The sequence below is a fragment of the Podarcis melisellensis genome, assembly GCF_964234715.1.
Source record: "Podarcis melisellensis genome assembly, chromosome: 17".
NCBI lineage: Eukaryota > Metazoa > Chordata > Lepidosauria > Squamata > Lacertidae > Podarcis > Podarcis melisellensis.
Window position 1 is genome coordinate 33,302,148 of NC_138534.1, and position 25,529 is coordinate 33,327,676.

Genomic DNA, 25,529 nt, shown 5'->3' on the forward strand with positions numbered 1-25,529 from the left:
AACTTTGGGGTAAAATCCTAAAAATAGCTCAGAAACGTCAATCCTAAAACAATTTTGGTCAGCCCTCACGCATGTTCACTTCATCAAATCTGGCCCTCTTTGAAAAAAGTTTGGGCACCCCTGGTTTAATTACTCGGCGCTGTGGGTTAAACCACAGAGCCTAGGACTTGCTGATCTGAAGGTCGGCAGTTCGAATCCCCGTGACGGGGTGAGCTCCCGTTGGTCGGTCCCTGCTCCTGCCAACCTAGCAGTTTGAAAGCATGTCAAAGTGCAAGTAGATATATAGGTACTGCTCCTGTGGGAAGGTAAACGCCATTTCCGTGCGCTGCTCTGGTTCGCCAGAAGTGGCTTAGTCATGCTGTCCACATGACCCAGAAGCTGTACACCGGCTCCCTCGGCCAATAAAGCGAGATTAGCACCGCAACCCCAGAGTCGGTCACGACTGGACCTAATGGTCAGGGGTCCCTTTACCTTTACCCTCTAGTAGGCATGGATGAATATCTGTTTCTCACTTTCCCAGTATTAATTTAAGCTGACGCCATTTCTTCATCTGTTTGCAAAAACATACCCATGTGAAAATTTTGCACACACTTTTGTACATGTTTCTCCTAATACTTTGAAAGCAATTTCCGCAATGCAATGCATTTTTAATATGTTACTCACACTAACACACTTTTCTGTGTGCATTTTCCCTAATAAACATTTTTTTAGCATCTTTTGTTCGGCAAGAATAGCTGTGCTTTGGTTTGCATATTGCAGTGTTTCCCAACCGGTGTTCCGCGGCACACTAGTGTGCCGCGAGACGTTGCCTGGTGTGCCGTGGGAGGGAGGCGCGGGCGGTGGGAGCGCAAGGCTTGCGGGCGGCAGCCGGCAGCACGGAGCACAGGGCGCCCTTCGGAGGCCGCCCCGTGCTCCGTGCTCGTGTTGGCAAGCCTTGCGCACCCGGGGGATCTCCCCCCAGGAGCGCAAGGCTTGTGGGCGGCAGCTGGCAGCGCGGAGCACGGGGCGCCCTACGGAGGACGCCCCGTGCTCCGCGCTGGTGTCGGCAAGCCTTGCGCACCCGGGGGATTTCCCCCGAGAGCGCAAGGCTTGCGGGCGGAAGCCGGCAGCACGGAGCACGGGGCGCCCTTTGGAGGACGCCCCGTGCTCCGCGCTGGTGTTGGCCAGCCTTGCGCACCCGGGGGATCTCCCCCCGAGAGCGCAAGGTTTGCGGGCGGCAGCTGGCAGCGCGGAGCACGGGGCGCCCTTCGGAGGACGCCCTGTGCTCCGTGCTGGTGTCGGCAAGCCTTGCGCACCCGGGGGATTTCCCCCCAGGAGCGCAAGGCTTGCGGGCGGCAGCTGGCAGCACGGAGCACAGGGCGCCCTTCGGAGGACGCCCCGTGCTCCGCGCTCGTGTTGGCAAGCCTTGCGCACCCGGGGGATCTCCCCCCAGGAGCGCAAGGCTTGCGGGCGGCAGCTGGCAGCTGGCAGCGCGGAGCACGGGGCGCCCTTCGGAGGACGCCCCACGTGTTGGCAAGCCTTGCGCACCCGGGGGGCGCGTGGGTCGCCCTGAAACAGAGGGTTCCCCATGCTGCGGACCGTAGCCTGCCGTCCGACGCGCGGGGCGCCCTGAAGCAGAGCACCCCTCGCGCCAGGCAGACATGGGCCAGCCCCACAAGCTCGGGGGACAGCGGGGAGGCGCAGCACCGCCATCCCACTGTTCCCCGACCTGGTTTTGGGGGGGGAAATAAAGGAAAAAAATTTTTCCTTTATTTCCCCCCCCCAAAAAAGTAGGTGCATCCTATTTCATAATAAAGTAATTATAAAATACTTTCTTTGTGTTTATTTGATGCCTATTAAAGAGAGTTACTTTATATATAGTCAATATAGGCACAGAGTTAATTTTTTAAACATTTTCTAATGGTGGTGTGCCTCGAGATTTTTTTCATGAAACAAGTGTGCCTTTGCCCAAAAAAGGTTGGGAAACACTGGCATATTGGTTCCGGAAGTACAGGCTAAGCAGCTTTACATTAAAATGCAAACTAAAATTCCTTTCCCACCCATACCTATGCATTAGAATGGCAGCCTCAGTCCATTGAAAGCAACAGGGATTATAGGCAGCCAGTTGTTCTGAGGGCATTAAATAGCACTTAAATGAGCAATTTTAACTAGATTGGGGCACAGGATTTAAGAGTAACTGGTGTCAGTAGGAATATTTTGTTCAAGGAAATCAGAATCCACTTTAAAAGGCTGCAGGTGTCTGCGACTGATCATTTATATGAAAGAGAAACTAATGCTAAATTTAAAAGCAGCTAGACAGAACAAGTTACTTGTGGACATTATAGAATCCACATGATGAATGAGAGACTGCCCAGAAAAAACTTGATAGTATTTGCTCAACCCAAATTCAGCAGTTTACCGGATAATTCAATTCTTGGTCTCTGAAGTCTTTCAAGACCTATCTGCGAATAAGCCCTACAGAAATCGGTGGGGATTCCTTCTGAGTAAGGAAATCAGCCCTGAGTGCTCACTGGAAGGACAGATCCTGAAGCTGAGGCTCCAATACTTTAGCCACCTCATGAGAAGAGAAGACTCCCTGGAAAAGACCCTGATGTTGGGAAAGATGGAGGGCGCAAGGAGAAGGAGACAACGGAGGACGAGATGGTTGGACAGTGTTTTTGAAGCTACCAGCATGAGTTTGACCAAACTGCGGGAGGCAGTGGAAGACAGGAGTGCCTGGTGTGCTCTGGTCCATGGGGTCACAAAGAGTCGGACATGACTAAAAAACAACAGATATTTATATAGCAAGGGGCATTTAATGCTACAAAAGTGATTTGATGGAACAGTTTTTGATACTGGTAGAAATGTGCAGTGGAAATTAACTGGTTCTGATATAAAATTATATTTGCCCAAACATTTCTAAACACAGTGACGTTCTAAATGCAGTAGGTTCCTTTCCTACTAAAAAGAGGTGTTTCTGTGTCTGCCTAAGAAACAGGTTTTTGGGAGGGGATGCAGAGGTCCCGTCTGTTAAGAACAATATGCACCTCTTTAGACATGCATTCTAGCACATGATGGGCAACGCGTTCTCCTTTTTTCATATGCTTTAGTGATAATATGAATGAAACAAACCATATTTTGTAAGCAAGTACGTAACATTCAGCCTTCAACTGATAAAGGGTAGTGCTATGAAACAAAACATAAGTTTTCCATGTATGGAAGATTAAAAGGGAGTTGTTCAAAGTGATGGTCTGCAAACAACTGAACTGAAAAGGACCTTTTTATAAATGTGTTCAGGCATAAGTGCTTGATCCTGCTCCAGGATAAAGGATTAGAATTTCAGAGCTAGAACGAGTAAGTTTTCACTGCCCCACCCCTTCTCAACACGTTTAGTTGTACTGCTTGCACATCCTATCAATTTACATGGCACTTTACAGAATATTATAAGCAAAAAAAAAAAAAGCCAAAGTATTGGACCAGGGCATTTACAATCTAAATGTTCCCATTGAGGTTGGCAAAAAAAGGAAAGAAGAAAGGAGCACATAGCAAAGGATGAATGGTAAGCAAACACAATCATACATAATTGGCCTCCATTTTTGCCGCTCATTCCTATTCTAGACCACCCACAGTTTTACTTTACTGACAAGTATAAATAATTCCCACAATAGGCAAAGGCTGGTATAATAAAACTGAAAGGTATTTTCCCAGGAGGACAACTGATTGCTATAGTAAAGGTAAAAGTAAAGGTACCCCTGCCCGTACGGGCCAGTCTAGCCAGACTCTAGGGTTGTGCGCTCATCTCACTCTATAGGCCGGGAGCCAGCGCTGTCCGCAGACACTTCCGGGTCACGTGGCCAGCGTGACAAGCTGCATCTGGCGAGCCAGCGCAGCACATGGAACGCCGTTTACCTTCCCGCTGGTAAGCGGTCCCTGTTTATCTACTTGCACCCGGAGGTGCTTTCGAACTGCTAGGTTGGCAGGCGCTGGGACCGAACGACACGAGCGCACCCCGCCGCGGGGATTCGAACCACCGACCATGCGATCGCCAAGTCCTAGGCGCTGAGGTTTTACCCACAGCGCCACTCACGTACCATGTGATTGCTATGGATAATCTGGTAAAACAATTAAACAATGTCCGAACTAATTGAATTCAATTGCTTCAATTACACTCGTCTGCTAGGATGCTAGTCTGTAATGGTGAAAGACTGAGATCCTTGACAGCATTTGAGACACTCTGCACACATCCAAATATGGAATCTAAGGGGGTAACCTCATCCATAAATAAAATACCAATTGGTGATCTTATGAGTAACTCCCACGATCTCAGTGGTATGGGAAGAGGACCTAGGTCACCAGACTGAAGAGTATGACTGGGACAAAATCTGTTCCAAACTCCCGTCTAAGGACAATTTGAGCTAGGCTGCCAGAAGCCTCACTGAAAGTCATTTGTATGTGGCATTGGACTTCTCTTCATCTTTCTAGGGTTAACCATACACTCCCACGGGGGGGGGGGCTGTTATTTAATAGGTATATTCCTGCACATGTGGTGGGAATGTCTGCTGCTAATAGTATTTTTGGTTTAATATATTCTCCATAGTTGCAGCTATTCGAGTACAGACACTTACTCCTGATCCCACTCTTGCTCTCCCATCTTTGGATTATTATTATTATTATTATTATTATTATTATTATTATTATTATTATTAATATTTATTGACAATAAAGTTAGCATTTTTATTCAGGTGAATTGTTACCTCACAGGCGGGCTAGCCCTGACTAGGATCTTATTACCATTTGTGGTGGAACTGCAAGAAGGTTCAAGGTTTTTAGAGCTTAAAAATACATAAAGTAACTCTTATTACAGGTCAAATGGTTCCCTGTGATCAAAGGCTAGTATTATCAAACCTTTTTGAAAAACTTTTTGTTTAAGGTTTTTATGATAGCCACCAGACAAGTTGTAGATCAAAATTGGAAGGCAGTTGCTAATTTGACACTGGAGGAATGGTGTGAGAAAACCTGGAACATAGTGCTCATGGAAGAACAATCTAAGCAGCTTCAGATTCTAAAAATACACCAAAGATGATTTTGAGGAAACATTGTGGGGGGCAAAGATGCCACCATTGACCCCTAGCAATTTCTTGAGTAACCTGCTGAAATAATGAACTAGGTATTACCTAATGCCTACAATTGTTCTCAGTACAGTGGTACCTCAGGTTAAGTACTTAATTCATTCTGGAGGTCCGTTCTTAACCTGAAACTGTTCTTAACCTGAAGCACCACTTTAGCTAATGGGGGCCTCCTGCTGCTACCGTGCCACCGGAGCCCGATTTCTGTTCTTATCCTGAAGCAAAGTTCTTAACCTGAAGCACTATTTCTGGGTTAGCGGAGTCTGTAACCTGAAGCATATGTAACCCGAGGTACCACTGTAATTACACATGATTTGTTAAATAAATTACCTCTGTGTGAATGATATCTATGCATGGGATGGATGGAGGAAGGACGGAGGGGGGAATAGGGGGTTCTTTTGAAATAGACAGTTTATCTGTATTTACAACTGAAAATGCATAGAGACTATAAAAGGGTGCTGAGAGTTGTTAGGAGACACACACACATGCACACCAGCTATAATCCCCAGAGCTCCCTGGGAAGAGGATTGATTGTTAAGCCACTCTCAGAAGCAGTCTGCTGACAACACACAGAACCCTTAACCAGCTACATTTCCCAGGATCCTTTGGGGGAACGACTGTTTAAAGTACGGTAATATGATGCGGGTGGCACTGTCTGTTAAACCACAGAGCCTAGGACTTGCCAATCAGAAGGTTAGCGGTTCGAATCCCCGTGACGGGGGGAGCTCCCGTTGCTCAGTCCCTGCTCCTGCCAACCTAGCAGTTTGAAAGCACGTCAAAGTGCAAGTAGATAAATAGGTACCGCTCTGGCGGGAAGGTAAATGGCATTTCCGTGCGCTGCTCTGGTTCGCCAGAAGCGGCTTAGTCATGCTGGCCACATGACCCAGAAGCTGTACACCGGCTTCCTCGGCCAATAAAGCGAGATGAGCACCGCAACCCCAGAGTCGGTCACGACTGGACCTAATGGTCAGGGGTTCCTATTTATCTACTTGCACTTTGACGTGCTTTCAAACTGCTAGGTTGGCAGGAGCTGGGACCGAGCAACAGGAGTGGGGATTCGAACCACCGACCTTCCGATCAGCAAGTCCTAGGCTCTGTGGTTTAATCCACAGCACCACCCGTGTCCCTTACGCTACATGTAAAGATACGTTAAAAAAAATATGGATAAAGCGGGAAGGGTGAAACATGACTTCAGAGGAAGGGTGTCCTCCCTGGCCAATTCACACACACATCACACAAACACATATTTAAACCATGAAGGGGCACTTTCCCTTACAGTTGAAATTCTCCCATGAGTGAGAGTTGAGATTCTAAGAACACTTGCCTGAAGGCACACTTCCTTTGACCACAAGACACCCGCTCCCCTAGGGGGCACACCCTCCCACCCCTAGCTGAAAGGAACTAAGAGGGAGGGGATCTCTAAGTCAATCCTCCTGCCTCTGAAGGGACGCAAGTGATCGTAACAGATCTGCTCAAAAAATCTTGTGGAAATCCTCACACACCCCAGCCCACAGCGATATGAGTCACAGGCCTCTGGTCTCCCCCTTCCCCCAATGGAATGTGGAAGCTAAATGTGCTTTTTTCGCTCTGTGAGGCATAGAACCAATGCCTCTGCTTCCCTCACTAAGTCACTGGTATCTGGGCTATCTGTCTGCTGTCAACATATTGCATAGGCTACATTAGCAGCTTAGAACACTGATATTTGCACTGGGAGGAGATTCTCTTTAAATGCTACAAATTTCCTTCCATGTATGAAAAAAGGCAGTACAGTGGTGCCTCGCAAGACGAAATTAATTCGTTCCGCGAGTTGTTTCGTATTGCGATTCTTTCGTCTTGCGGAGCGCGGATTCCCTGGGTATTAACGGCTTTAAGAAAAAGGAAACAAAATCGCAATACATTTTCGTCTTGCGAAGCAAGCCCATAGGGAAAATCGTCTTGCGAAGCAACTCAAAAAATGAAAAACCCTTTCATCTTGCACGTTTTTCGTCTTGCGAGGCATTCGTCTTGCAAGGTACCACTGTATACATTACACATTTGAAATGTAGCATATATATGTCCTGAATTCACAGACTGTAACAGCTCCCTGGTGAAGTTTTTTATTAAAAAGCTATGCTTTGTGATTTTTGTGCATATACCCGTATTTTTCGCTCTATAACACGCACCCAACCATAACACGCACATAGTTTTTAGAGGAGGAAAACAAGAAAAAAAATATTCTAAATGAAACAGTGGATGTATGATTTTTGTGGTTCATGCTGTGGACACAGACATGTGATCTGACGGTGAGTTTGGGGTAGCCCAATACAAAAATCCTGAGGATCCATGTGGATCCATGCTTTGTAACCACGTTTTTGCACCACTGCGGCCCCAGGCAACAGTGGGTGCGTGATTTTTTTGGTGCAAGCTGTAGCCATGGACATGCTATGTGATCTGATGGTGAATTTGGGGTGACCCAGTGCAAAAATCCTGAGGATCCACGTGGATCCATGCTTTGTAACCACGTTTTAATTGGGGAGGGAAGGAAAAGCACTCAAGGGACAAGGAACACACGTGGGGTTGGTGGAGAAGGATACTGTTAATAATGCAGAAGAGGGGTATAAGAGGAGAAGGCTCCTCTCCTCTCCCGCTTTGCTCCTTTAAAGCAAGCAGGCTCTCTGTCCCTCTCTCCTCCCTACTCAGCGGCTCTTCTCCCACTTTGCTGTTTCAAAGCGAGACACGGAGGAGGGAAGGAAGGGGAACCATGGATCCTCTGCTCACGACTGCAGCAGATCCCCCCACCATCCGTAGGCATTCGCTCCATAACACGCACAGACATTTCCCCTTACTTTCTAGGAGGAAAAAAGTGAGTGTTGTGGTGCAAAAAATACTAATTTTTTGTAATTTTTGAGAAAAGAAGTCCCGGTGCAACAGATTTGCTCTGAAGGAACAGAACTGGCTAGGTTGATATTGTCATGACTGGCAAAAGGGAGGGGATTGCTAAGTTTCACAGTAGATCCTGGTTCAAATTGGAACTCAGCCATGGAGCTTACTGGGTGACTTTCGGCCAGGGCTGTTGCAAGGATACAACAGGAGAGGATCAGGCATGCTGCCATATCTCCTCGCAAGAAAGGTCAGATATAAACATAAATGAATATAGCAGATCTGTGGCACAGCTGTAAAAATTCCTGGCAACTATCATTATCTGTGATCAAGTACCTTATGCACTAAATGGTGTCATACGTGCAAATGCACCCAGTATCATTATTTCCGCCCAGATCAGGGAAAGTAGTCATACCGGAATTACAGTACAATTCTAATAAAGTCTACTCAGAAATAAGCATATTAAAATCAATGGGGCTTACTTCCAAGCAGGTGGGGTTAGGATTGCAGCCTTAGCTGTCCTATTGGTATTCTGTGGGGCTGCAATGTTTTTCTCTATTTAAACTTCAAAGGAAGGAAGGAAAAACACAGCTACTGGGATTTTTGTAAACCCCTGGAGAGTAGAAACCCTAAAGCAATAAGGACCCTTCGCATCCCACCAGTCACAAATATGAAGAGAGGCAGCATGCATTTAAAGTGCATTCAATAGATATTTAAATAACACAACTTCCCCCAAAGAATCCTGGAAACTGAGGTTTCCCTCTCACAGTCCTATGACTCCCAGTAAAAGGTAAAGGGACCCCTGACCGTTAAGTCCAGTCGTGACCGACTCTGGGGTTGCGGCGCTCATCTCGCATTATTGGCCGAGGGAGCCGGTGTAAGGCTTCCGGGTCATGTGGCCAGCATGACTAAGCCGCTTCTGGTGAACCAGAGCAGCGCACGGAAATGCCGTTTACCTTCCCACCAGAGTGGTACCTATTTATCTACTTGCACTTTGACGTGCTTTTGAACTGCTAGGTTGGCAGGAGCTGGGACCGAGCAACGGGAGATCATCCCGTCGCGGGGATTCGAACCGCCAAACTTCCGATCGGTAAGCCCTAGGCTCTGTGGTTTAGACCACAGCGCCACCGGCGTCCTATGATTCCCAGTACCCACAACAAATTACAGTTCCCAGAATCCGGGGGAGGGGTAGTCATGTACTTTAAATATGCTTTTGGATGTGTCTTAACTGTATGGTGCGAATTGGCCCCTCTACAGAACCGAAGACCTAGGTGTGCTGGAATGTGTATCAAAGTATTTTGAGGCAAACAGATCCAGGCCCCAATGTTATGCCAAGCCTGCTTACTTCACCGTAGGCAACCAAGTTGTGGCTTTTTTTCAACCCCCACTTGTGTTTGGTTTGTACCCCCACCCTGGCCGCAGGAGCCACCTGTCTCACAAGTGCTTTGTTTCTGCTAACAACTTATATAATAGGAGTAAATGGTCTGTAGTAAATAAATGTTCATTGCCCGAAGGGACAGGCTGAACCACATCAAAGTGGAAAGAAATATAGAGATAAGTGAGTACAGATGGTGAGTGTCTTAAAACATCTAAAACATATTATGATAAGAATGATAAAATGCTGGAAGTGTTAAGATTTATACAAAGAAAACACAGGGTGAAATACCAGTCCACACATGAAGCTTGCTTGGTGATCCTTGCTCCAGTGATTGACTTTCAGTGAAAGCTACTTCCATACCCTCCAACATTTCTCCGATGAAAATAGAGATGTCTCATTTCATAATGATAATTTTACTATTTATACCCCATACATTTTACTGGGTTGCCGCAGCCACTCTGGACAGCTTCCATCATACATAAAAACTTAATAAAACATTAAATATTTAAAAAGCTTCCCTAGGCAGGATTGCCTTCAGACAGCTCAGGGGTTGGATTATCCCATATCCTCCAACATTTCTCCAATTAAAATAGGGACATCCTAAGGAAAAGTGGGACATTCAAATCAGAAACTGGGACGGCTTCTCTAAATCAGGGACATCCCTGGAAAATAGGGACACTGGAGGAGTTTTACCTCGCAAGGCTGTTGTGAAGATTCGACAGGGGAGACGAAAACCCCCATATGCTGTCTGAGCTCAAGGGTAGATTACAATTGTGATTAGAAATTAAAAGCCTAGCATCACAGAACTGTGTGTGCAGCAAAGGCCACAGAGCCTGCTCCCGCATAGCTGTCAACTTTCAGATTTGAAAATAAGGGATCAGCAGCCTCACCTGTCCCAGGACAGTCTACGGGATATCTAACAATCTGGGATAGCAGTGGGAAGCAGCGGGAAACGGTGCTGGAATAAGGGAATTTCCCGCCAAAAAAAGGGAAGGTTAACAGCTATGTGCTCCCTGGTCGCAAAGAAGGAGAAGTTGCCCCTCCAGACCACGGCACAGAAACCTAACCTGCAGTGGGCTGTAATCGCAGAACAAGCCCATAATTCCTGCTCCGGGGTGAGGTGAACAATGTCTTGACATGTTTGATGGCGTCTTTTATCACTTCACTGACAATCCAAATCTGGCAAAGGATGTTGTACTTCCCCACCCATCTTTTGGGAACCGTTAATATCTCATTGAGAGCCAGCCAGCATTGCTGAGCTTCACATGATGGTGGCAGGAAGCCAGGACTAAAAGTAACTTGCAGTAATGAGATTGAGATCAAAGTTGATTTCTCTACGTTGTCCTTGAGGGGTTTTAAAAAAATGTTTAATGTTTTATTATGTTTTTATATATGTTCGAAGCTGCCCAGAGCAGCTGGGGCAACCCAGTCAGATGGGCGGGGTATAAAGAATAAAATCATTTCTTCTTCTTCTTCTTCTTCTTCTTCTTCTTCTTCTTCTTCTTCTTCTTCTTCTTCTTCTTCTTCTTCTTCCCCTTCTTCTTCTTCTTCTTCCCCTTCTTCTTCTTCTTTAATGTTGTTGTTGTTGTTTAGTCGTTTAGTCGTGTCCGACTCTTCGTGACCCCATGGACCAGAGCACGCCAGGCACTCCTGTCTTCCACTGCCTCCCGCAGTTTGGTCAAACTCATGCTGGTAGCTTTGAGAACACTGTCCAACCATCTCGTCCTCTGTCGTCCCCTTCTCCTTGTGCCCTCCATCTTTCCCAGCATCAGGATCTTTTCAAGGGAGTCTCTTCTTCTCATGAGTTGGCCAAAGTATTGGAGTCTCAGCTTCACGATCTGTCCTTCCAGTGAGCACTCAGGGCTGATTTCCTTCAGAACGGAGAGGTTTGATCTTCTTGCAGTCCATGGGACTCTCAAGAGTCTCCTCCAGACCATGTTATTTAATAGGACATCCCTATTTTTATCAGAGAAAGATTGGAGGGCATGGCAATGGCAACAAGGCCAGAAGATTCCAGGGATGGTCAGTGGGGCCTCAGCAGGTACCCAGTGACTACTAACCCTGGAGGCTGGCCCAGGACTAGAGGAGTTAATGGTCTTAGGCAGCTTCAGAGCAGGAGGTCCCTACACCATCATACACCAAAGATTAGGAGAAAGGTCAGGGGATCTTGTGTCCCAACACCTCATTTTCTAAGAGTGCTTTCATCCCTCCATATTAAAGTCACAATGGCACGAAATCCAAATAGACTGCTGCTGCCCAGTCATCAGCTACCAGATATGAATCTTGACATTTCCATTATGCAACTGCCAGAAGAACTGCAGTATCTTAGCGTCACGTACTCAGGTTAAGTCTGCCCTCATCTGAGCTTTCCCGGTAGTCCACACATTTCCATTTTGCATGTAAAGGAACCTGCGAAGGAGAATGTTTATGGCATTCTATAGAAAGAGAAAAAAATGGATTTGCATGTCCTCACCTCACAGCTGCCCTGGAAACTCTGACTCCACCAAATGCACAGGGTCAGCGTCTCACATGTCTAGCAGGACATAGCACTCATGCTTCAGGCTGAAGGGTCCAGTGGATGCAGCCCATGAGACGTGGTCTCCACCTGGACCTTCTCAATACGATGGACAGATCAAAGCCTTCAAAATGAGACAATGTCATTTGCATGCTGCACATGACCAGCAAGATAGTGACACAAATTAGATGGGCTATATTAGCATTTTACTCTCTCTTTTTTCCAATTTCTGTCCACTACTGTGTTTCTCCAGTAGTTCAGACACTGGTGACTTCAAAATTGGGATCACAGCAGTGGGGCATCCCTTGGGCTTGATCCAGAAGCTGCAGAATTCTGCAGTGCGGTTGCTGAGGGAAACCCTGTCAGCATCTAACACCTCTGCAAATTCTTATGTTCTCAGGATGCTTTCTTTTGCTGCATGCATTTAAACAGAGGCTGGATGACCACCTGTTAGGGATGCTGGTGTTGCATCTTGCATAGTACATCCTGGATTAAACTGGGTTTGGTCTGGATCACCTCCAAGATGCAGGCAGCATCCGTTTCAGGCACGACTGATATGTGTGCAACCACGCAAACAGGCATCGGGCCAAACCAAGAAGTGTAACAAAAATGTCAAGGAAAGGTGTGGGGCGCTTGCAGGCTTTTTCAACTGTGTTTCAAATACTAATTACCGTATTTTTCACTCTATAAGACGCACCAGACCACAAGACGCACCTAGTTTTTGGAGGAGGAAAACAAGAGGGGGAAAAAAATCTGAATCTCAGAAGCCAGAACAGCAAGAGGGATCACTGCGCAGTGAAAGCAGCAATCCCTCTTGCTGTTCTGGCTTCTGGGATAGCTGCGCAGCCTGCATTCGCTCCATAAGACGCACACACATTTCCCCTTACTTTTTAGGAGGGAAAAAGTGAGTCTTATAGAGCAACAAATACGGTACTTCACTTAAACACACGGCACTTTGGAACGTAAATTGGGAGTTGCCTATACCTTATGAATCTATACACATAACTAATGCCTTTGGTTATTCCCACACCACCCCGGCCAACTTTCCTCCTCACATTTCAGAAACATGAATGGGGGGGGGGTGGCGGGGAGTTGAAATTCTCCCAGGGAGACATAGTCCTATTTCTGAACATTCACTCAAACTTTAATTGCATGTCTGTATGTTTAAAGCAGCAGCTACATTCCAGAGTCCTTGGACAGGACAGAAAACTACCCCCTTCCTACTCTCCAGGGGGCACTTCCCTGTCCATGCACTTGTCTTTGGTTTCTGGGTCAGATGAGGACAAACATTTGCAAACGCTGCCATGTGTCTTGCGGCTGTAGAGGCGGGTGAGAACTAGCAGGGACCCCGTGCTGCTCTGGGAGTGACCAATGTAACTTTTTCCATGGACTTCTTGGCAGCACTGCAAGGCTCCTTCCTTGCAGATTATGTAAACTAAGAGAAGGAAGGAGAGGAGTCTATATACACTGTGAAATGGCAGCTAGGAAGCTTCCTTGTCCTGTTTTCTTTTGTAAACAGTACATGATCTTTGCCCTTTTGCATTCATGGCGTTTTCACTTTCCACATAATTTAAATAAGAGTCGCTTGCTTGTATGCTTTGCTCCTTATAAGCAAACAACAGTGGGAAATCAGGAGACTTTATTTTTAAATGTGTTATCGTTTCTTCCAAGACAACAACGCCCACTTACACCACAAAGAACTCATAACTCACCTACTTTCAGCAGCCAGAAACACCATAGCCAGACACTGGAGAGACCTGTCAGGAGTAAGCATGGACCAATGGTACCAAATAGTATGGGAAACAGCCCTACTAGAAAAATTAACCAATAAACTGAAACTGACACAGGGACAAACAGAAGAAGACACCATCACCCCGGTATGGCTCCTCTTTATCGCGTACACAGCCCAACAAGACAATGACAATAATCCACCAACAGCATACAAATCAATATGGCTAACCTGATCCAAAACACCCACCCACCCCACTCACACATGAAAACAAAAATCACCACAGCCCACCACAAACAAACAACCACACTAGGCCACCCCCAACCTCTCTCACCACCAAAGGAACACAAGTGAACAGCAGAGAACCTGCACGAGTAATGCTGACACCAAACCCTAAGCACATTAAGAAAAATAGAAACATTGCCCCCCCGACCCCCACCCATCTCCCCCCCTCCACCCCTTTTCTTCCTAATGTCTCAACAAATGAAACTGATTTGTAAAAATGTTACATTACACATACTTATGTAAATCAAGAAAATATTTAATTAAAAAATATATATGGGGGGGGGGAGATGTGTTATCGCTTTGTAAAGCTCCATGCCGCTTTGACAGTTTTGTACAGTAACTGCCAACAACGAGGTGGCATTGCCAACTGTGAAGGCAGAGTGGAGGCATTGTGGCCAGTAGCTATCCAATGCCCTCTCCTCCACGAATCTGTGTACTCTTTTAGGTTGGTAACCATTACTCCTTTTTTGCCAATTAATTTTTATTAGGTTTTTTTATTATTATTATTCAAAATTATAACAAAACATATTATCCAAAAACATATCATCCTTGTTCCCCCCCATCTTTCCTACCTCCCCCCCCACAAAACCCACCCCCCCACCAACTTCCCTCAGTTCCAGTCTTTGGTTTCTCTAAAAATGCTGTTTTCTGCATGTTAAAAAGTTGTATAGATCCTCAAACTATTTAGCTGATTATTATCAATAAAAAGTTTGTGAATGTTTATTCAAAACCAGCCAATGAGTCCAGTTCGCTTTGTTGCGTCTTCAGATACTTTGTAAAGTGTTCCCATTCATCCTTAAAGTCACAGTTATCCTTGTCCCGTAGCTTGTATGTCAGTTTTGCCAGTTCTGCACAGTCCATCAATTTTTCTTGCCATGATTTTTTAGTTGGGGTTTCTTCAGTCTTCCATCCTTGTGCTACCAGAACTCTCGCGGCCATTGTCGCATACATGATGTTTTTCAACTTTTTTGGCAGGTCTTTCCCTACAATCCCCAACAGTTTTTATTAGTTTTCCAAATTTAACACAAAATAACAACAAATTAATTCAAATTTAACACAAATTTAAAAGTTGACTTTACACCCGTCTTTCAAGATGCTTATTTTCCCTCCATCCTTTGCTGCTCACAGTAAAATACTTTTTCTTGATTTCTAATGCTTTCCCATCCATTCCTAGTTCCATTGACTGTGCTTAGACATTTACTGTATTTGAAGGAGATAGCAACGATTATGGGAGGCCTACTCCCACATCTCCACAATGGTTTTATGCAGTCCTTTTCATCTATATATATATATATATATATATATATATATATATATATATATATATATTGGTGCCTAGTGCAAATAACATTGTAGAGGAACAGCCGTAAGTCTGTAGCTCTCTGGGTTCATTAACATAGTCAATACATTAGGGCGATATTCATTGTCAACCAGATTTATAATTGGAGGTATGGACGCCTTCCAGAGTAGATGACCTTCTTTTGCTGTTGCACTCTGTGGAGAGCACATTCTGATGGTATCTCTTAGTCAGCATAATTTGGGACATTATTTATTGTAATTCCAAATGTGGCTTGAAAGACTCTCATTAACTTGAATGTGGAGGTGGCTCACCGCTCTGGGACTCCCGATGAAAAGATTCATTGTTGATCCAGCAGCCAAATGACTGCTGCGCTGCCCCTACGGTGACTCCAGAACAGGGGTGGCGGTGGAGGCCGGTTTTAACTGCTGGACCAGAAAGCAAGACTGGATCTCTGCCAGGCTTCTCTTAAACCTGATTCCCATGCTAATATTCTTGGGGGTCAAGCTGCTTTTTCAGAAGCTTTGTGCAAATAGGTTTGAAAACTGTACTTTTTTTTTTTTTACCACTCTGACATTTGAAACAGGACTCTGGCTGATAACAGGATTTGTAGTTTGGATCAAATATTTAATTACTGTGTTTAAGCTTAATTTAGCATATTTAGTATTTTATCCGTCCTCATTGGTTGACATTACGAAATTCAGGCCATCTTCTATAATTCTTTATTTGCCACCCAAAGCACCAATGACTTTCTTCACCTTTTTGAAAAGAACATATTATTTGAAACATATACCGGTAATTACAAATAGTACTACTTTTTAAAGTACTGTTGAGCTTTTGACAACTTGCTGCTATGATAACGTGAAATGTTGTTTCATTCTCTCACTGTGTTCTTTTAGCTATGCCAGAATTACTTCTTTAATGGGGCTGTAATTCTGCTTCCTTCATTTATTTTACCAATGATATGTCTCTGAAACACATTCTTAGTATTTTTGGACATTGCCATCATCATTGTTCTATCACCAGTTTTTCCAGCTTGATATCAATACAACTTGATTGAATACAACTCCCATCAGCTCCAGCCAGCAAGGTCAGTGGCTGGGGATCATAGGAGCTGTGATTCAAAACATCTGGGAGACGTTAGGCAGGGAAAGGCTGTGTTATTATGTCTTTCCCTGCGTGACTTCATAGGCAGTAAGATGCATCTACATTAGACTGAACGTTCTTCAGCTTCCATGGTACAAATAGAATTAGGTTCCTCATATCAAGAGCCTTTTCAAAATCTCCCCCGTCTGTGTTGTGCAGCACTGCTGTGGTCGGATCCAGAAGGGCTTTTCTTGCAGTAATGCCAATGCGCATATAACACAATAAGTAACACAATAAGTTACGTAAATGTTGTTCCTCACTATAATTTTTGTGAGTCACGACTTTGTCCTCTCAGCTGTTTTTATACTCCTCCCATTGTCTCTGCTGTTCAGTGTATAGGCTTTCCAGCTGGCGTCATGAGATATTAACTTGCAACTGACTCAGAAACTTTTATAGTGAAGAAAATGCGTCGGGGGTAGGGGAAGCAACAACTGCACCCCTGTCCGGCCAAAACATGGGAGAGGATACGTTATTCTAGCCCTGAGTTCCAGGGTGGGACTTGTCTGCCTGGCCTGGCCTGCTCTGGGCTAGAAGCCCATAACCATGAGGAAAACACCGAAACCAAATTAAGAACACAAGAGCCTGCTAGATAGGCCACAAGTCTAGAGTCCAGCGTAACAGTATTTTCTATTCCTAGGCAGAAGAAGCCAACAAGATGTGACACTGAGCAGAGGGAGGAAAAAACAACAACAACAACAAATCCCACAGACAGTGGGAACAAATGTTTCTAGTAGAATTTACAGGTCCTGCTGGCATATAAGTGAATAAATTAATTAGACCTCTGGGTTCCAGAATGTGTAAAAAAAAAAAACCTAACACTAAATCCCCAGGAGAAAAAACAGTAGTTGAAGAGCATCTGTCTCTTGTGCACATTTAATATGTGTACATGTCCTATTGCCATGTCTAGTAATAAATACAAACCAGGCAGCTTGCAACATTAGAAAACAAATCAATCCTCCAATTTTTCAAAGCTTTTTTGGTGGCACAGGGGTTGGGGGAGTGTTTGTATTGGGCCAGAAAAATAATATTTGTCACTGGTCCTCTGGCATCCAGTCACCCTGTACAAACCACTTTGGTAAGAAAAAGCAGCTGACTTGATCTGTTTCAGCAGTGAACAGAAAAACCAGACCATATCTGGAAGCCTATTCTGCTTCTGCTAATGCAATCTCTTCGTTGTAGCCAAAAAGCCCCGTGGGAATACTTTATATTTTATTCCCTTTCTCTTTCTCTTCATTGCCATGAGCAGAAGTAAAACACAGCACATGATCTTTATATTACTCAGCGTTATTTCGTTATTACCTCAGGCGACACACGCAGTTCTAAATCATTTCGTAGTACAGTAACGACAAGAATTCGACCTGTCATGTTTGGAAGGCCCAGCCCACTGAAGGCAGCCGAGGCCACCGTGGTCACTTGATCCAGTGAGCACGTGGATCCCAAATGTGATGTTTGGCACTCATGGACCATCTTACTCTATTGCTACTGCATCAGGTTTGCAGCGTGTCAGAGGAGGCCTTCGCCTCGTGCAGCCAAGGGGCCGTCAAATAAGTCACACACACCAATTTTAGACTTGGTCTATTGAAAATTAGCAGCCATCGGCCGGTCTGTTATTTGACAACATAGCTCAGCTGCCGAGGAAACCAAGTCCCTTCACAAAGGGCAGCGCTTGGCGCCACTCAGCAGCCCTTTCATTTTAGCAGGTGACCCATGGATTAAAGGACCCTGAGTGACAGTTGCTTGTGCTTTTGGCTGTAATTTGAAGCACACCCTTAATCAGTACCCACAGCAAGGAGAAAGGTGGTAAGTTTTAATGTATCTAATATCTTGTCTCTGGCTTTCTTCTGGCACAGCTCATTCCTCTCACCATTGCACAGGACTTCCTGTTCTCAAACTCGTTCACTTTTCCCATTGTCCAGCCATGTAATCCTTTTTCTTAATTCCCTTCATTGATTTCCTCTTTATTTCTGCATGCAGCACAACCAAAAGTGAATGTGACAGGTCCCGGGAATTATGAAGATTTAAAGACAGTAAATGTTCTTATGCATTATTAAGTCTTAAAAGGAGTAAAAAGAAAAAGAGTGTGAATGAGGAAATGCCTCCATAGCTAATAGGCAGAGAAAGAAGATTACAAATGACAAAATGGCAGAAGAGAAGGTAGGATTGCTACAAACCTCCTAAAAGGCCAGTTGTTTTCTAATTTTGTGCTTTGCTTTAAAAAGTACAAACAGAGACATTATGACTCCAACCCATCAAAATCTGGGCTCATGGTTTGTCTCCCCCAAATTCCCACAAGCCATAAGCCAAGAACAAACGTTGGTTACAACTTGAGGTATCTCTGAAGTGAGACAAAGCACAAAACCAGGTGTGGATGTCACACTAAGCCAAACCATGGGTCAGCTTGGAGAGGTGCAGCAAGAGTAGTGCTGGGAGAGGAGTATTTATAGCAGCCGCAATTTTCTCTCTGGGAATCCACATTGGCTGATTTGTGCTAAGCCATTGTTCGGCTTGGAGGGGCACGGGTGGTGCTGTGGGTTAAACCACAGAGCCTAGGACTTGCTGATCAGAAGGTCGGCGGTTCGAATCCCCACGACGGGGTGAGCTCCTGTTGCTCGGTCCCTGCTCCTGCCAACCTAGCGGTTCAAAAGCATGTCAAAGTGCAAGTAGATAAATAGGCACCGCTCCGGCGGGAAGGTAAATGGCACTTCCGTGCGCTGCTCTGGTTCGCCAGAAGCGGCTCAGTCATGCTGGCCACATGACCTGGAAGCTGTACGCCGGCTCCTTCGGCCAGTAAAGCGAGATGAGCACCGCAACCCCAGAGTCGGCCATGACTGGACCTAATGGTCAGTGGTCCCTTTACCTTTACTTACAAATTGCTAACATCAATACCTCTGGCGAACCAGAGGTATTGTGGCAGAAGGTAGTGTGGTCCTAATTTGAAAAAGATTCCTTACCATCTTATAGGAAAAAGGCTGAGGTCAGAACTCATAAAATTATTTCCCAACCAGAGTAATGTATCCCTGTCCAGCAAGAGGTTTAGCAGGAAAGGCTACTTTCAGGGGAGAATGGGAAATTGTTGACCATACTACCCATCTTCTGAAGTCAACTACTAGCCTGTCCTGCTGCCATAGTCATCACACTTACCATGTGCCCCACTTTTCTGTGGGTTGAGTACTTCTCAGGAGGACGGATTTGGCTTGGTGGCCTGAAAGGATTAGGCACATGCTCACATGCTCTTTGGCTTAAAAATCTTCAGCGCCTGCGTTAATGAATGGAAATTCTATGATTCCATGAATGCTGAGCCCCAAATGACAAAAGGGACAGTGGCAGTTCCCATGAGTTTGGAAGATCTGGCACTCTTCTGAGTCTCCTGGTGCTTGCACACTTCCCAATAGGAAGAGGAAGAATGCATGCAAGAGCACGTGAAACCTGGCTCACTGCTGAATGTCACCCTGTGGGGATGTCCCAGAGAAGTATTTACTTGGCAGCAACAACAATGGGCCTTCAGAAACTGCGAAAAAAGCAGAGCTCAGACTCGCTTATTATACCACTGTTTAATGACTCTGCAGCTTGGATAATTAAACAGCATTGCTTTCCTCCAGAACGCTGGCAAGCTTTGCCTCAGGAATCCAGGATCTCTAAAAGGGTAGGTCAGCAGGCCTCTGCAGTGCTCTCGGGCCGCAGAGTTACTGAACCTAGCTTCTAATAATAGGCCAGCAAGACAGTGTCTTTGACCTCAGTGGCCACAACCCAGCAACTTAGTCATCATAATACGCCGGCCCTGCTGAAATACTGGGAAGTATAAAACATTGGGGGATGGGGCAGGTAAATGAAATGAATGGTTAAGAATTTAACAAGATCTGCCCTGAATATGTTCCATTATAAAGCTGAAGAAGGGCGTTCAAAAAGTAAGATTTATCTGAAAATAAAGTCCACAGTGTTTTACCTTTATATACCGTATTTTTCGCCCCATAGGACGCACTTTTTCCCCTCCAAAAATGAAGGGGAAATGTGTGTGCGTCCTATGGGGCGAATGCAGGCTTTCGCTGAAGCCTAGAGAGCCAGAGGGGTCAGTGCGCACCAACCCCTCTCACTCTCCAGGCTTCAGGAAGCTATCCGCAAGCCTTGGGAGCCCAGCAGGAGTTATGTTGTTACATACATAAAACAGCTCAATCATTATTATTTTAAAAAAAAACTTCTGTCACTATATTCCCTAAGATAAGAGCTTCAGAGGTGTTTTGTTTTGTTTTTAGTATACTGTATTTTTTGCTCTATAAGACTCACTTTTTCTCTCCTAAAAAGTAAGGGGAAATGTGTGTGCGTCTTATGGAGCGAATGCAAGCTGTGCAGCTATCACAGAAGCCAGAACAGCAAGAGGGATTGCTGCTTTCACTGCACAGCGATCTCTCTTGCTGTTCTGGCTTCTGAGATTCAAAATATTTTTTTTCTTGTTTTCCTCCTCCAAAAACTAGGTGCGTCTTATGGTCTGGTGCATCTTATAGAGCGAAAAATATGGTAATCACTTTGAACATCTTTTTTAATTGCTTTGGTGGACTTTCTATCCTTGGTTGCAGTTTCTTTCTCTACTTCATTAAGTCACACAGGTTACCTTAGCAGATGCGCTCCAAGTATTGTTGGTCTACAACTTCCACCTACCTTGTCCATTGGCTACGTTTGGCTGAGGGCGAGGGACTCCTAGCAACATCTAGAAAGAACCATATTGACTTCTCCTGCCCTAAGGTGATTAGGGAACATGCAGTTAGCAAGAAGAGTGGCTGGCATTATTTAGCCAGTAAGATTCGGCAATACGATTGCATCACTGAGGGCAAATGAAGTCAAACGAGAGAAAGGGCGATACAAACAAACAAACAAACAAACAAACAAACAAACACAAGAGTGGTGTTTTAGCACTGCAAAGAGAGAATATTTCCCCCCTCCAGATTGCAGAAAAACGTTCCTGAAAAAAAGCTAAGTAGCTGTGGTTTAGCCCTACAATTTAATGTTCATGTCAGTTCTGTTTGGCCAGAACAGACAGTACATTTTTGTGGCAATGCTGTGTGCTCTTGAGCTCTTGCTCATTTGAAAATATGGCCCCAGCCACGTCCTTGCAGAAAATCAATTATATGCAATATAAAAATTTACCATGAAGTAATCATTTCAACAAGTCACTATTACCATATATAATCATAACTGCTCCAATACGTTCAAGTTTTTAATATCCTTGAACCGACCTCATCTAATTTCATACGTCATTTTAAAGCAACTGATAACAAGCCAACATTGCTTCCCTATTTTTAAATTGACTTTTTAAAGTACAGTGGTACCTCGGGTTACATATGCTTCAGATTACATACACTTCAGGTTACAGACTCTGCTAACACAGAAATAGTGCTTCAGGTTAAGAACTTTGCTTCAGGATAAAAACAGAAATCGTGCTCCAGCGGCGTGGCGGCAGCTGGAGGCCCCATTAGCTAAAGTGGTGCTTCAGGTTAAGAACAGTTTCAGGTTAAGAACATACCTCTGAAATGAATCAAGTACTTAACCCGAGGTACCACGGTAGTGTTGCGCTTTTGACAACTTGTTGCTTTGATAATGTGAAATATTGTTTCATTCTCCCGCTGGATTCTTTTAACTATGCCAAAATTACTTCTTTTGTTGTTGTTGTTTAGTCGTTTAGTCGTGTCCGACTCTTCGTTACCCCCTGGACCAGAGCACGCCAGGCACTCCTGTCTTCCGCTGCCTCCCGCAGTTCTTTAATGGGGCTGTAATTCTGCTTCCTTCATTTATTTTACCAATAATATGTCTCTGAAACACATTCTTAGTATTTTTGGACATTGCCATCATATGTTCTATCATCAGTTTTTCCAGCTTGATATCAATACAACTTGATTGAATACAACGCCCATCAGCTCCAGCCAGCAAGGTCAGTGGCTGGGGATCATGGGAGTTGTGATTCAAAACATCTGGGAGACGTTAGGCAGGGAAAGGCTGTGTTCTTATGTCTTTCCCTGCATGACTTCATAGGCAGTAAGATGCATCTACATTAGACTGAACCTTCTTAAGCTTCTGTGGTACAAAATGCCAGCAAACTAAATCAATGAATGTTAGAAGGATGTTGGAATGAAGTTATGTGGTTTTAGCAGAAATGTTATAAAGGATTAAGTAAAAATAGACTGTTAATTGGTGAAAGGAGGGAAAGTAAAGTTAGATAATATCAAGATAAATTACAGGACAAAAACTGGGAAAGATGGAAAGGATTTGCTGAAATAGCTAACTGAACTAGAATACAAAAAAGGGAGGTGTGAGGAGGTCAAGGAAACAAGCAAATGAAAGATAAGTTATGGGAATGTTCGTTGTGTTTTTAATTGTTTCTATTTTTCTGTGTTTTCTTTCTTTTTCCTTATTGTGATGTGTTGTTTTGTTTTTGCTTAATTTAGTGTTTCCTTTTTTTTTTTGTAACCCTTAAAACCTTAATAAATAATACTTTATAAAAAAAAACAAAATGCCAGCAAACTAATAGCTTATAATTTTCAGGTTAATAATTTAATTCCCTATGTTCATAAATATTGTCATATATTTTCTGAGATAATTTCCTCCCAAGCCTTTCTCCCCATCTAGTGCAAAGCCTTCTTTGCGCAGTTTATTTATTTTATATAGCATCTTGTAAAATTTAGAATTGCCAATTAATTCCTCAGAATTAGCCTGCTCTCTTGAAGGATTTCTGTTCTGTTTTTATAAACCCAGTGCTGTAATTAAAAGGGCTGCAAACAAGGGAGGCGACAGGTCTCATTTAAACTGAGATCAGATCTCTCTCCTCCTAACGATGCCCCAAATCTATTGCTGCACTGTGGCGGCAAACCTATATATATCCATTTACCTGGATGTAAGCTCCGTTTGTTTGGACTGACCTCTAAGCAGGCATGCTTGTCTATGCACTGTTAAGTCTCCAAGTTGAGCCACTTCTGTCAATGAGAAGCAAAAACCATATTTTAGTTAATCTTTGCAAGGGCAAAAAGCAAACATTCAGAAGCGTGCACACAAAAGGAGGGCCTGGAAGCAAAAGCTCTTCTCAGGCACTGCTTTGTAAAACAAACAGAAGAGAACTAAACCGTAGGCAGGCGGACCCTGCAACCCGTTTGGCTTGTTGCTGCACAGCAAACAGCAGCTCTGGAACTCTTTTCATTTGGCAAAGTTCTCATCTGCACTTTTGTAGCCTCTCATCCAGAGAGAGGCCTAAATAAACTCGCATCACAATGATGTCTAGAATGAAGTCTAGACGCCGCGCTTTTCGAAGAAGGAAGTGTGACAAAGCATGATAATGTCTATGCCATGGGCGGGCTGCCCTCCATGGAACCATGTGGGCTGTTTTAAGACAGCCTTCTACAACCTGGTGCCTTCCAGATGTTGTGTACTACAACTCCCAGCACAGCCATGCTGGCTGAGGCTGTTGCGAGTTGTTGTCCAAAACATCTGGGAAAGTTATTATAAATGATGGAGGAGGAAGAAGATGAGATGACAGTGTAGAAGAAGAGTTATCCTGCTTTATCACTACCCTAAGGCGTCTCAAGGGACACGGGTGGTGCTGCGGGTTAAACCACAGAGCCTAGGACTTGCCGATCAGAAGGTCAGCAGTTCAAATCCCCACAACGGGGTGAGCTCCCGTTGCTCGGTCCCAGCTCCTGCCAACCTAGCAGTTCGAAAGCACATCATGTGCAAATAGATAAATAGGTAACACTCCAGCGGGAAGGTAAACGGCATTTCCGTGCACTGCTCTGGTTCGCCAGAAGCGGCTTAGTCATGCTGGCCACATGACCCGGAAGCTGTACGCCGGCTCCCTTGGCCAATAAAGCGAGATGAGCGCCGCAACCCCAGAGTCAGTCATGACTGGGCATAGTGGTCAGGGGTCCTTTTACCTTTAAGGAGTCTCAAAGCAGCTAACATTCTCCTTTCCCTTTCTCCCCAACAACAAACACTCTGTGAGGTGAGTGGGGCTGAGAGACTTCAAAGAAGTGTGACTGGCCCAAGGTCGCCCAGCAGCTGCATCTGGAGGAGCGGAGACGCAAACCTGGTTCACCAGATTATGAGTCTACCGCTCTTAACCACTACACCCCATACTGGAAACTATGATTTAGAATGGGGCATGAGTGGCAGATCTTGCGGTGTCATATTTCAGTGGCGCCATGTGCAACGTTAAAATGTGGTGCCCCTCCGCCTCTCATGCCCCATTCTAAATATGGTAATAGTTGCAGAGCCCCCAGGGTCACCCCCAAGGCTCTGCACCAGTGCAACTGAACCAGACGTGCTCCCCTAAATCCTTCTCTGGGCAGTGGAAGTCATGGAAGAGTAGGAAGCGAATTGAAGCAGAGAAGGCCAGAAAAAAATCCCTAGAAACAAGATGCGGGGCATAAAAGTTAACCAATATTGAACCCTCTCCCCTAAAAAATATTATACAGTAATAAAATAGTTCTGCATTGTGCTTGTGGAGCCCAGGAACAAACAAACACACCAGGAGAGGCTGCTAGCAGTCAAGGGACTATGTCTGGTCCCTGGTAACTTCTAATCTGGTTACTGGCGTTCATCTCCCCATAATGCAGCTCAGTGGGTTGTTTTTAAGCTATGAACAGCAGCAGAGGCTCTGGGAGAGTTCTCCTTTATTTCTGCATCCCAACTGCTGACACAACAGAGAGTAACTGACAAATCTCCATCAAAGCCTGAAGTTAGCATAGACCAGGGGTCAGCAAACTTTTTCAGCAGGGGGCCGGTCCACTGTCCCTCAGACCTTGTGGGGAGCCAGACTATATTTTGAAAAATAATAATGAACAAATTCCTATGCCCCACAAGTAACCCAGAGATGCATTTTAAATAAAAGGACACATTCTATTCATGTAAAAACACACTGATTCCTGGAACCATCCGTGGGCCAGATTTCGAAGGCGATTGGGCCAGATTTTGCGCTCTCCTCTTTCACCCTCATTAAAAGGTTCTTTAATTCCTCCTCACTTTCTGCCATCAAGGTTATGTCATCTGCATATCTGAGGTTGTTGATATTTCTTCCGGCAATCTTAATTCCGTCTTGGGATTCATCCAGCCCAGCCTTTTGTATGATGAATTCTGCATATAAGTTAAATAAGCAGGGAGACAATATACAGCCTTGTCGTACTCCTTTCCCAGTTTTGAACCAATACAGACCAATATGCTTGTGCAAAAAAATAATCGAA